The following is a 13367-nucleotide window of genomic DNA, read 5'->3' as shown; positions in this document are numbered from 1 at the left end:
CGCAGATTGTACCCCTACTGCGATGGACAGAGAACCAGCTTCACCCAATCTAACTCCAACCCCAGCCGATAGTAACCCAGTTCCTGTTGACACAACACCATCTCCACCATAGAGCTCCCAAACAAGAGAAGTTAGTAAGGTAGCTCCAGTGCCCAAAGGGCTAGTACTATCACGGCGAACCCCAACTCCACCAGTTAGTACGCCTATTCCTGTGGAGGAAGCACAACCAGCCAGTCGTAGTTTAGCATCTATCGCATTTGATGTTGTTAAATCGTATGTGCGTATCTTCCCATCTTGGATATATTATACTAAAGATGAAGGAAAATGCCAGTTGCAGGTGTTTGTCCAGGAGTTATGTGTAAGTAATGTTATTCATGACAATTACTTTGCTTCGTCCCATACATCCTACCCCCATGATGGTTATAATACAGCAAATTTTCCCATTTTTCTCTATAGAGAAGGACTGATTTGGAAACTCAAGATGAGGTAACATGTGCTAATACCTCTACTATCTTCAAGAATGCTTGGTGGTAGTATCGGAATTACCTGAAGAAAACGTACATCACCGGCAAAGAAACTCATCAAATTCCCTTATGTTCTCCTGAGACACATTTACTGGACGATGACTGGGAATGCCTTGTTCTGTACTGGTCCCGAACCAAGAATGTGGTAAGGTCTATGAGATCATTTTCTATTTTTAAGTATTATATTCTTGCGTCTTACTGTACTCTATTCATGTAGAACAATTGCCTAAACCTGAAGAACAACTGTTCTAATTTAAGATTCCATTGCTATCATAGTTCAAAAAAGCGCTAGGCATTAATTGTGCGTTTTGCCACCGCCTTGCACTTTGCTGACCAAAGCGCATGCTTATGCACAGTTATGCACAGATTAAGCATAGTTATGCGCAATGCGTTTTGCCAACGCCTAGAGCCTAGGCGCGCTTAAGCTCTCGCTTAGGCGCGCCTTTTTTAACAATGATTTCTTTGCTCTTGTATCACTGTATTTACTGATACAAACTTATTTTTAAATTGAAGGATCCAATCGAAACTCCAATGGCACAGCAGGTATGTTCACGCATGTTTCTTTAACAGGTTTGCTCTTATCAATAGCTCTTTTGATTTCAATTTCAATTGTGTATACAGTTGACTTTCATATCATGCACAATACTAGCATCCCAACAGAGCCAATAGTGTTTTTGTACATGTAGACTCGTGGTACCCATCTGAAATCTTGTTGTGCCGTGTAGTTATCCACGCTTTGTACTCTTTCACTGCTGCTTTGTCTTGAACTGACATGATTTGAACCGTGTCTCTATTTTGATTTGGCAAGACAATGCAGTGACCATAGGACATAGATATATGTTTGTTTGATGCTTTTATTATGTACTAGTACTTGGCAATAGAAGACCTGGTAGTTTAATCCTGTCCACCTTACTAATGAACTGGTTCACCGAAATGAGTTTCATATACTAGTACATGCTAAACTTGTTATGTGTCTGCTTGTTTCTTCTTTTAGAATGCTGACAGAATATTGGGGAAGAGTGCCTTATTAAGCAATGGTAAAGGAAGTAATGCAGATAAGGTTTAGGATAGTGACACATCCTTGTTGGTCTCCAACAAAGCTAATAAAACATCTAAGTAAGACTATCTTGAAGACAGCAAGACAAACCCAAAGTCCTGTCTTGGTTTAGTGTTCGAGTTACTGGCCACTACCGCTTGCACAAGCTATTCAAACTCACTGTCTGAATCAATTCGGTTTCTTGAGTCTCAACTACAAGCTGAAAGACATTGATCAGCTGTGTTGCGACAGGAAGCGGAAGGACTGCAGAAGTCCCTTGAGCATTCAGATGCATACTTTCTGGTGCAACAGCAAGCGTTGGAGGATTTTAGCGCCAAACAGGACAAAGCTAATCAGCTTGCTAAGCTTATTGCCAGCATGGTGGATACCGAGGATAACGTTTCTTGAGCTCTTCTCAAGTTGTTTCAGTTGTGCTCTTGTTTTGCCGCCACGTTTATTTGCACTGGTGGCCAATTTTGACGGCCAGTGTATGTAATATGCTGCTTTGTTCCGTATATTTCCACTGGTGGTGAACTTTGATGCCCAGTGGATGTAATATGTGTAATAGCAGTAATAGGCTAGCCTTAATTGCTTGCTTATTTATTTCCATATTGTCTTGTTTAGTTGTTTGCTTGTAGTCACTGCAGTTCTTTTTCTGTGTTTTCTAGTGGCCACAATAGCCTACTTTTGGTAACTAGGCCAAAATAATCATGGCAACACACGGACTGTTCTAACCATGGGCCTCCTGCAGGCCGTATGATCCATGGGCCTTTGTTCGGCCGTAGGACCATTGGCCTTCTATACAGGCCGTAGGATCCATCGACCTTCTATACGGTCCTTAGGGATCAATGGGCCTTCTACGGGCCGTAGGGTCCATGGGCCTCCTACGGGTCGTATGATCCATGGGCCTTCTACGGGCTGTACTATCCATGGGCCTTATATGGGTCGTAGGATCCATGGGCCTTCTACGGGGCATATCATCATTTCGCCAATCATGGGCCGTACTATTCGTGGACCGTAACGGGCCGTTAATAGGCCGTATTTGATAACTCTATGAAAACAGCCCAATGGGTTTTTTTTGACATGAAAACGGCCCAACATATTAACGGTCCGCAAACGGGCCGACTATAACAACGGGCTGAATTTGGCCCACAAGCGGAAAATGACAGTAACGGGCCGTATGTAATCGAATGCTGCAAGTGAGCCCAAGAATCAATGGGCCCTGAGAAGGCCGAAAGATAACTTGGGCTGGAAACGGCCCAATGGAATAACGGGCCATTAATGGGTATAAAGTGATACACTATTCATTACGGGCCAGTTTCACCACGGGCCGTTAATGGGCCAAGAGTTACAAAGGTCCTCATATGGGCTGAAAGAAGTCATGGGCCACACATGGGCCGGAAGTTAAAATGGGCTGAATCATATTGGATGGCCCAGATGACGCTACTGGGCCTAATTCGGATAGGGCATAACGGGCCCTGGGTTAGCGGGTTGTAAATGGGCTATATGCGAACAGGCCGTTAACAGGCTTTCCATGGGCCAGCCCGCCACCTTTTGACCAAGTCAAACGGGCTGGCGTTTTCATAGGAATGGGCCTCTGTTGGGCCATGCCACATGTCGCCGTATCATAGGCGCCTTCAGTCCAATGAGCGGATGACATCTGTCCCAACGGTGAGCCGACACGTGTTTCCTCCAGCCAATGATGATTTTACACGTGGAAAATCCCCATTGGTCGGGGCTGTTAACAGGTTACCGGATCCAAAAATTGACCCGATATATTAACGGCATTCCGTTACGGTGGATGCCACGTGCCGATCACCCTTGACGAAAGCACTTCTGTGACGTGCGATTTATCGTCATGGAAGTGGACACTTCCTGTCAGAGTAAATGACCATGGGTAGCCTAGCCGGCTCCGTTTGGCCCCTTGAAAAAACAATGGGACGATCGAGCCCAGAAGCACCTAAGACGCGGGGCCGCCTTCCTCCGGCCGGCTACCTCACAAGCCGACTATCGGAAGGCGGCCCAACGCTAAACTCTCTTGGAGGAAGCGACGATAGGGCCGACTCCAAGAAGCCGGCCATGAAGGGGCCGACTCCAAGAAGCCGGCCCAAGAAGATCAACTCCAAAGTGCCGGCCCCTGGCAAGCGGCCAGGGCCGTGCCCTAAAAGTCTGCACCCCCTTAACGATGATGGGACGGGGCATGGCAACAGTGGAGCCTGCCACCCCCGAATCCCGGAGCACGCATGGCTACAGTACGCCGTACGGGACAGCCATCCCCGTCTGGCGTGGCACTGTTTCCATGTTGATCATGATGCCCTCCACAACGGGCCGCCAGTATGGCCCACAGCGGCGAGCCTCTTCGGTCAGAGAGACGCACGAAGGCGGCCCGGCCTCCCCCAGTCGGCCAGGGGCACGACCGGCTTCCTATGGCTGGCTTTCCCCCCTCCTCGAGGCGCACGCATCAGTAAGAAGACAAGACGAGGTAAGGCTACAGTGAGAGCCTACGAGATGGCAGCACTATAGCCATGCTTACTTCGACAAAGCCCTCGTCATCAGAGGCAAGGCAACAGTAATCAGCCCCCGACAAGACCTCCAAGCGGTGGGGCCGGCCTGTCGTCCAATAAGCCGGCAGCAGGCGGGACCCACCAGTCGGCGGGCCCCAGCGGCCGGCGGAGAAGCCGGCGGCCATAGACACTGACGGCTAGGGCCCATGCCCAGCCGAATTACCATTGTACCATCAGGGGATAGGCCTATATAAACCCCTCGGGGCACCGATGCAAAGGGTAGATCTCATAGAGTTTTAGACACTCCATAGGGAGGGAAGAGAGCTAGCCTGGCCCTTCTTCCTCCTCCCACCGAACAGGTCAAGGAGCCTCTTGTAGCTTCTTATCGATCTATTGATCATGCGGAGACCCCGCAGAGCAGGAGTAGGGGTATTATCTCCACGGAGAGCCCCCAACCTAGGTAAGATCCGCCGGTGTGCATGTCTTCGCCTCATCCCGTTTCTAGGCACCGGCGATGTCTTACTGGATCCCACAATGATAAGCCATCCGTTGGCATATGTCGCACCTACCACCCGACATTTGGCGCCCACCATGGGGCCAGGTGCACCGTCGTCCGGAGACCTGCTCTAGACGGGAACCCTTTTCCTCCCCAGCGAGCGTAGCCAGCCCGACACGCCCGATGGCGCTTGCCCCGACGTGCTGCAAAGCGTCGACGATGCCTGCGCAGCGAGCTGCCTCGCCGATCTTCTCGGCGAGGCTCGCATCTCCAACGAGCCCGCATCCGACGCGGGCACAGGCTGTCCCGAGAGCCGCCTCGTTAGCCTCCTCGACCAACTCCACGTTTCCAGTGAGCCTACCGCGGACTTGGAGTCGGTTGGCTCCACCGACCCGATGCTTGTCGACTCCGACACGGCGTCGCTCGACGCCTTCCCCACCAACGTGATCATCTTCGACAACCCTCTTCCTCGAGGCGATAATGGCAGCAACCATCACCGAGGTGCTAGTCATCAGCCATGGCGTCACCTCTGGTGATAACGCCCACGACGCCCTCCAGGCGGCCCTGCACGATCTGTCCGCCCCCATCCCGGCGGACGTTGACGCCGAGACCCTGGAGGCACGCCGCCTTGCTCTTCTTGCGGAGGGCCAGAAGATAGCCTCCATGAGACGCCTCACTAAAGCTCAACAGCGCGAAGTTGACCGCGCCGCCTTTGGTATGCCGCCTCCAGAAGGGCCAAGCCGAGCTGGCATCGTCAAGAAACGCGGCGTGGCCATCGCCATCATCCTGGGAGCGGACCGCCTAGTCTACGCCACACCTCTCGAGAACCTACGCGCCGCTCAGTCGATCGTAGACGAGTTGAATGGACTGGGGGCCGACGAGCTCCCCTACATGACCCGACGCATCCAGCAGTTGATCGACACGGCCGCAGAGCGGCACGAAGCCGGCGTCCGCGCTGGAAGCCCCCCTCACTGAGAGCAGGGCGCGACATCACGGACGTCGACTTCAGGCAGCAACCGTGCAAGACAAGAGAAGGAGCCGGCTGCTAGCCGCAGCCGGACTCGAATCCCCATCGAGCGCGACGCAGAAGGCCGCCCTCGAGGTGTGGAACAACGAGGCGACCCGCCTCCTCCTCCGCCTCGTGGACAGAGATATCCTACCCCGCCGCCTATCACGCATCCGACTCTCAGTGGCCGACTAGGTCGCCGTGAAGGAGTCAGCGATAATGATGCCCGCCACCGGATCGACCGCCTAGCGCGATCCCTCGCTTTAGAAGAAGAAGAAGATGTCAGCCCGCCTTGCTTCGGCCCCCGCATCTGTGACGAGCCCTTCCCCAAAGGGTTCTCGCTCCCAAGAGACACGCCCAAGTACAACGGCTCCGTGAAGCCGGAAGATTGGTTGATCGACTACTCCACTGCAGTCCGCATAGTGAACGGCAACAGGCGTGTTGCCGTGAAATATGTCCCCCTGATGCTCCAAGGCACGGCACGCACCTGGCTCAATAGCCTCAAGACCTATAGCATCGACAGTTGGCTGGACTTCATGAAAGCCTTCATACACAACTTCACCAGCACCTACAAACGGGCTCCCAAGCCCCAATAGCTCTCCTTGTGCGTACAAGAGCCCAATGAATCAACTCGCGACTACCTCACGCGTTGGGCCGAGCTCCGCAACTCCTGCGAGGGGGTGCACGAGGTTCAAGCCATAAAGTACTTCACCGCCGGGTGCAGAGAAGGCACCCTCCTCAAGCACCAACTCCTCTGCGACGAGCCGGCTATCCTCGACGAGCTGCTGATCATAGCAGACAAGTACGCCATGGCCGACTCCTCGATGAAGACCGAGCTCTGAGTAGACGCCTTCGGAAAGGTGCTAGCACCGGCTCCCAAGACACCGTCTGGAGAGTCTAGCCGACGCTCGTACCAGAACGACCACAAGCGCAAGGCCCCTATGCCACCTTCCACCAGTCGGCAGGTGGCCACAGTCGAAGACGAACAACCTGAAGGGCGACCAGCACCCAAGAAGCAGAAGGGCGGTAGGCCAGCTTGGCAGCCGGCTTTCTCCTACGAGCAAACCCTCGATGCCCCCTGTAAGTTCCACAACGGCGCGAAGCCGTCCAACCACACAACTCGGAAGTGCATTTGGCTCACGCGAATCTCCAAGGGGGAGGGGCTGTTGCCGCCTCCGCTTACAGGCCAGCCGCCTCCAGCCTCTCAGCAGCCGGTCGCTCGGCCAGCAGTCGGAGTTATTCAAGACGAGTTCCCCGATGAGCATGCCGCCTACATCGTCTTTACAAGCCAGACAGAAGACTGGCGCAGCCGGCGCCGACAGCAGCAAGAAGTCAACGCGGTCGCCTCCAACAACCCCGAGTTTATGCACTGGTCAGAGAAGCCCATCAGCTGGAGCCAGGCCGATCACCCAGAGGTGATGCCGTCTCCTGGCTCCTATGCCTTGGTTTTGGATGCCACCCTCGCAACAGAAAGGCGAGCTGCCCGTTTCTCCCGTGCACTGATAGACGGTGGGAGCAGCATCAACACACTGTACCGTGATACCATGGAGAAGCTCAACATCAAGCCGAAGTAGCTCATGCCAAGTCGGACTGTGTTCCATGGCATCGTACTCGGCCTATCCTGCTCACCAATCGGGAAGATCAAGACAGATGTCCTCTTTGGGAGCAAAGATCATTTCCGGCGAGAAGCAATATGGTTTGAGGTAGTGGACCTGGAGAGCCCGTACCACACGTTGCTTGGCCGACCTGCTATGGCCAAGTTTATGGTTGTGCCACACTATGCCTAACAAAAGATGAACATGCCGAGTTCCAAGTGCATCATCACCATAGCCAGAGACTACAAGAAGTCTTCTGAGTATGCGGCAGCTAGCAGCCGGCTGGCCGAGTCCCTTGTGATTGCTGAAGAAAAGAAGATGCTGGATCGAGTCTTCGCCATGGCTGGCAAGCAGCCGGCCCTGTCCCCCGACCCCAAGGAATGTGATGCTCAAGGTTCTTTCCAGCTGGCCAAAGAGACAAAGAAGTTACCCCTGGACCCGTAGCACCCGGAGAGGTACGCTATCATGGGCACCGGCCTTGACAGCAAATAGGAAAGCGAGCTCGTCGATTTCCTTCGTGAGAATCGGGACATCTTCGCATGGTCTCCCAAAGACATGCCGGGTGTCCCAATGGATTTCGCCGAGCACAAGCTACATGTCCGATCTGACGCCAAGCCGGTCAAGCAGCCCTTGCGCCGCTTGTCAGAAGAGAAGAGAAGAGTAGTCGGAGAAGAGATAGCCCGACTTCTGGCAGCCGGCTTCATTATGGAGCTGTTCTTTCCAGAATGGCTTGCCAACCTGGTCTTGGTGTTAAAGAAGAACAAGCAGTGGCACATGTGCATTGACTACACCAGCCTCAACAAAGCTTGCCCTAAAGATCCTTTTGCTCTGCCAAGGATTGATCAAGTGATAGACTCCACAGCCGTATGCGAGCTGTTGAGTTTCTTGGATGCTTACTTGGGCTACCACCAGATAAAAATAGACCCAGCCGACCGCCTGAAGACCGCCTTCATCACCCCATTCGGAGATATCTGTTACCTGACTATGACATTCGGCTAGAGAAATGCCGGTGCCACTTTTCAGCATTGCTGTTGGCGTTCTGGGAATGGGGGTACCCAGACTTGCCTGCCTGCGGCCTGTGGCGTGGCTCAAGGAGTGGCCCAGTACGGCCCATCTCCATCAACACATGCTCAAGACCCTCGCGAGGGGCCAAGCCTCATGGGGAGGACGACAGGAAGCTTCCTCGGGCACAACCTCGTCAGGCTGGCTCGCAAGGAGGCGGAGAGATCAAGGCGGGGTTCCTCACGAGGTGCTCATGACACAAGCCATGACGACCGAAGCCAGGCGGGCGCCAGGCGGGCGCCGGCCTGTGCAGAGTCCTTGTTTCCTCTTTGGTGCAAAGGGGGGAAGCGCAGGCAAGAGTATCAAGCAAAGGCAACCATTTCGGTGCCACAAGACCAAGACCGGTAGAACGGCAGGATGGAGGTCATCGTGGAGCGCAAGCCGACGTCACCGTCAGAGTCTTTGGCAGGCGAGGACCGAATTTAGCCAGGATAAGTGTACTAGATGTTCCCCTTCAAAATGGCCAATTGTTGGCGCCCTTCCCGCTCAATATTTGGGAAGAGGACCAGGGCCTTGCTCTATAAATAGGACTAGCCACTCTCAAGGCAAGGGGATTCGAACCTTAGCCAGCACCACCACCACAAGAACTCCTCCCCTCGCGAGGCAATTCTTCCTTGTATTGTTCATCACCAGCCCCTGAGGCAATCTACCAGACCACAAACTAGAGTAGGGTATTACACCACAATGGTGACCCGAACTAGTATAAACCCCATGTCCCTTGTGTTGTTCTTCGTGTAGTTTAGATCCTTGCGAGGCGACGAGACGTAGGTAGGCAGGAGGTGCGATCTCCGCACGCACCCCAGAGTTCGAACCTTGAGGGTCTGCCGGAACCCGAAATCCGACATTTGGCGCGCCAGGTAGGGTTGCGCCGGAATCCTTCTCCCGCTGCCTCGCGTAACGTTGCATCATCATCATCATGTCCAGCGACCCGACGGGCAATCCCGATCCCTGGGCGGCCTGGCCCGCCCACGCAGAGCCGCTCGCCTAGGGCAACCTCAACCCTGTGCCCCAGGCGGCCCGCGGTCCGCAGGGCGCTGTGGGCCGCGGACGACGCGGTCAGGCGGCGTCAGCTCTCACGCGCGACAGGTATGGTCGGTCGCAAGGGCCTCAAGCCATGCCGCGGCCACGGTGCCGTACACCCGGCGAGAGTAGGCAAACTCAAGGGCCGCGCTCACGGTGGCCCGAGAGCTACTACAATGCAGGCTGCTGGAGGGCGGCCACGACGTGTTACTGGAGCGGGTGGCGGAGCTCCTGGGCTCCGCCATCTCGGGGGCTCATCCCTTCTGCACCGAGCCGCCGCCTCAGGTCCAAGGCGGACCGCACGGAGGCCCCGCACGCGCCCGCGCAGCTCTGGGCTGATTCCAAGGCCACCAACACCAACCTCGCCGTCAGCGCCGGGCTACCAACAGTGCCGCCTCCGCCTCCAACCAGCAAAGGGGGATTCACTACAACCGACGGTCCCAGTGGGCCGCCGCGCTACCACCCCCAGGTTGGCGCCTCAAGCAGGACTGCGTGGCACACGGGGCACTACAGCGAGGCATTCGGGGCAGCGGCCCCGGAAGCGTATGTGCCCCACATGGTGGATCAAGGGCACGCGCAGGAGGAAGACCATGGCTCGTTCCTCGGCCCAAGCTGGGGGGAAGAGACACCCAAAGCTGAGCTCTTTCAGGAGCCCCGGGAAAGCCTCATCGACCGTGCTAGAGGCAGCGACTATCGGGTACCGCTAATTCCTCAGGAACAGGCATACGCTAACCATGGATCACAGGAGGTACAGGTTGTCGCGGCGGATGGCTGCCCCAATCCAGCAGCTTTCTACCCCTCAGGAGGAGGGTACCGGGGGCTGCAGGAAAGGGGCCGAGATCCGGCCTCACCACCGCGGCGCTCGGAGCAAGGTGTCCTCGGGAGGTAGGCCCTTTGCCGGGGAGGTGCCTCAGGGCCTACCCCTGGCAGAGGACCCGTGGTCGTCGGGGGAACCCGCTGGCGACCGCTCTATCCCATCGGCGGCGTCCTCGGTCTCTGGCCGTCGTTGATGGCAATAGAGTGTGGCACAAGGCGGGGCCCTCGTCTAGCGATATGAAGCAAGGCCGGTACCTGTGAAGAAGTCCAAGTGCCTGTGAAGCTCGCCGCCCCGTGACACTCTCATGTAATAATGAGTGGGGCCCCGTGACACTCTCCCGCCCATGCCTAGTGGCAACATTTAGCTCCGCGCGGGTGAGAAGACGTCAAAGACTAGACTAGGTGTCGGACGCGGCCATTTTGCTTTTTTGCCTTTCCCTTGGTTGTCGTTATTCCCCTATTTGAATTTAAGTTGGATTTGAGCTTGAGACTTGTGTGTGTTCGGGGAAGGGGTGTTTAGTCTCGTTCGAACAATCTCTTGTGTTCTGGCTACCGCTTTGCATCCATCCAGCTTCAGCTGCCTCACATCGTGAGCCCCTCGTGAGTCGGGCTAGGCCCAGCATGCGCACAGCCTGGACTGCCGTCGCCGCGCCCTCTCAGGAGGTTCTCATTATAGGTTCAATGGGTTCATTCAGGAGGCACTCAGGACACCGCCCCCCCCCAGCAGGCTTGCTCAAGGCCCACGTGGGACGAAGGTAAACAAGCCAATTGACTCACCGCGAGACCAATCGCTCGGCGCAAGCATGCAGGCGACATCATGTCTACAAATACGCTAACTGCAAGTTTTTACACGAGGGGCTCCCCCTGCCAAAATGCTCTTACAACCTTCAGGGCCAAGCCCGAACTCTCTCTGCACAGGGTAAAAAGCAGGAACAACGCGCGGTCAATCGGATAAATCCCCCAATGCATCCTCAGGGGCACCTCCGGAGTGGTCACTGGCGTCGCTGGCCTCGCCACCGCCCTCTATGTCGCTATCATCAGCATCGGTCCATTCACCACGCCGCCCTCATCAGCAACCACGACCACGCCGTCGTCATTGGCGGTGAAGGCCCTGACGAGGGTGTCCATGTTGTCTTCCACCCAATGTGCCAGGTCGCCCCGGATGGCCAGGGGTACCGGGGCGATGGCAGCATCAAAGTCAAAGTGGGGGTCCATGTTCTGAAGATGACTGAAGATGCGAGAAAAAGCACGCCCAAGCAGGGCACGGCTCCTCTCCTCCACCAACCTGTTGGCTCTGCCCGACCGATCCTCTAGCTGCATCACCACATCAGTGAAGAACTGAAGGTTACCAGCATAATTGACCTCATGAGGCTCCCCAACGGCTGCCTCGCAGATGTTGCCCAAGGCCGTGTTAGCTCTTTCCCGGAGCATGCGAAGCATAGGGCCATGCATGTGCTCCAAGGTCTGCCGCTGGCGTATCTCGTCCTCATTCCGCCGTGCGACAGCCTCAGCCGCATCAACCCTTTGATGGAGAAGAAGCACCTCGGCGCGGGAGGAAGCCAGCTCCACATGTGCTGCGCCAAGGGCGGCCCCGGCAGCGTCCGCACGATGCGTCGCTTCATCCAGCCTGGCCCTCAGGGCGGTGGTCCGGCCCTCTGCTTCAACACTGGTCAGCTCCAGCCTCTCCTCGTACTCGCGCTCGAGGTTCGAGCGGGCCTCCGCCACCCGGCGATCAACCTCTTCTAGGACTTGGGCTTCCCCCGCAGCGACATCATCATCCGCCTGCGCCACCAGGCGCTCTCTCGTCTCCAACCGCTCAAGGTCACGGGCGCGCTCGGCGGCCTCCTGCGTCAGTGCCTCCTCACGTCTCTGGAGCTCCGCCTGGTCGACTGAAGCTCCCTTCATCGACACAAGGGCCGCCTCACGCAGCTCCACCTGCTGCTCCAAGGAGCTACTCCAGGCCTGGAGCTCCCGTGCCTGCTCCTTTGCGGCCTTGCGCCGCTGGTCAGCCTCCCGGGCCTCCTCGACGGCCTGGGAGCAGGCCTCCCGAGAAGCCGCCAGCGATGCCTCGGCCTTCGTGTTGTCGAGGTCATGCTGGTGGCGTGCAAGGGCAACAGCCACCTTCAGCTTGCGCCTCTCCTCAGCTAGGCTCAGGCCATCGGCTTCAAGGTGCAAGCTCTACACCGAGCTGGCTCACTGCGTCGACCACCCTCTGGAGAAACCCTTGGCGAAGGGCACGGCGCTCCCGAGCACGCTCAAGCACGTCTTCCACGTCGTCCTCCGCTCCTGGCACGCTTGGAGGGCCACGAACCAGCACGCCCACTCTGGGCAGGGGGGCTGGCCCTCGCGATGGCCGGGCGTGCCCCGCCAGAAGCCTGGGCCAGAGTCAGTTCTTCCTCCGAGGAAGAATGCGAGACAGACCTCAACCAGTCGCCGTCCACGGCCAAGGCCCGGGGCAGGTTGGCTGTGCCCTGGGAGGGCTCGCGAAGGAGGGTCGCGAGGAGCACAGGATCAAGATGCACCGCAGGATGGCTCACCTCTCCAACCGACCTCACAACAAGGGTAGTATTCGAGCTCGGGACGCTTGGGGTCAGTGGAGAGGGCGAGGCCTGGGGAGATGGCTCCTCGGCCGTCTCCGTGAACTCGGCAGGAAGGGCCCTGCAGGGCAATGGTCAGCTGAAGCAACGGGAAAGCAAGGGATTAAGAAAGGAGAAGGCTTACTCATCAATGGCGAAGTACTTCCTGCACTTCAATAGGCAGCAGGGATAATCATCACCACCCAAGGCCTCCCTTCTCTTTCGGAGAGCCTCGAAGTCCATCCGGAAGTGGCCTAGGTGCTCGGTGCAAGGGTCAGTCTGCGGCGAGGAAGAAGCGCCAAGGTGACCGGCATCAGGGACATTGCCCTGGCGCACGCCTCCAGACGCCGCCCCATTGAGGGTGGTTAGGGCCTCAGGAGCCTCTGCCATGGAAGCCACGAGCCGCGGCTCAACGCCTTCGGCCACCGCAGGGAAGGCCCCAGAAGCTGCCACCTCAGGAGTTCCGCGCGGTGTCGTTATCCCGATGGCAGCCCCCTCAGCCCTCGGCGGTCCTTGCCTCCCAGCTCCACCACTCGAGGAAGGACCGTCGCGGGCAACCGGGAGGGCAACCACCGCAACTGGGTTCTCACGAGATCCCACGAGGCCTGCAGGGCGCAGCCCCCATTCATCAAAGCTGGGCATCTGCTTCACAAAATCAGCCCTGCCTGAGAAAGGGTACAACAAGGTACCCCCCTGCCAGAGGCTGCCAGGGGAAGGATCCCCAGTCAGAAT

Source organism: Triticum aestivum, chromosome 4B, assembly GCF_018294505.1.
Source record: "Triticum aestivum cultivar Chinese Spring chromosome 4B, IWGSC CS RefSeq v2.1, whole genome shotgun sequence".
Classification (NCBI taxonomy): domain Eukaryota; kingdom Viridiplantae; phylum Streptophyta; class Magnoliopsida; order Poales; family Poaceae; genus Triticum; species Triticum aestivum.
Note: the sequence above shows the minus strand (reverse complement) of the source record.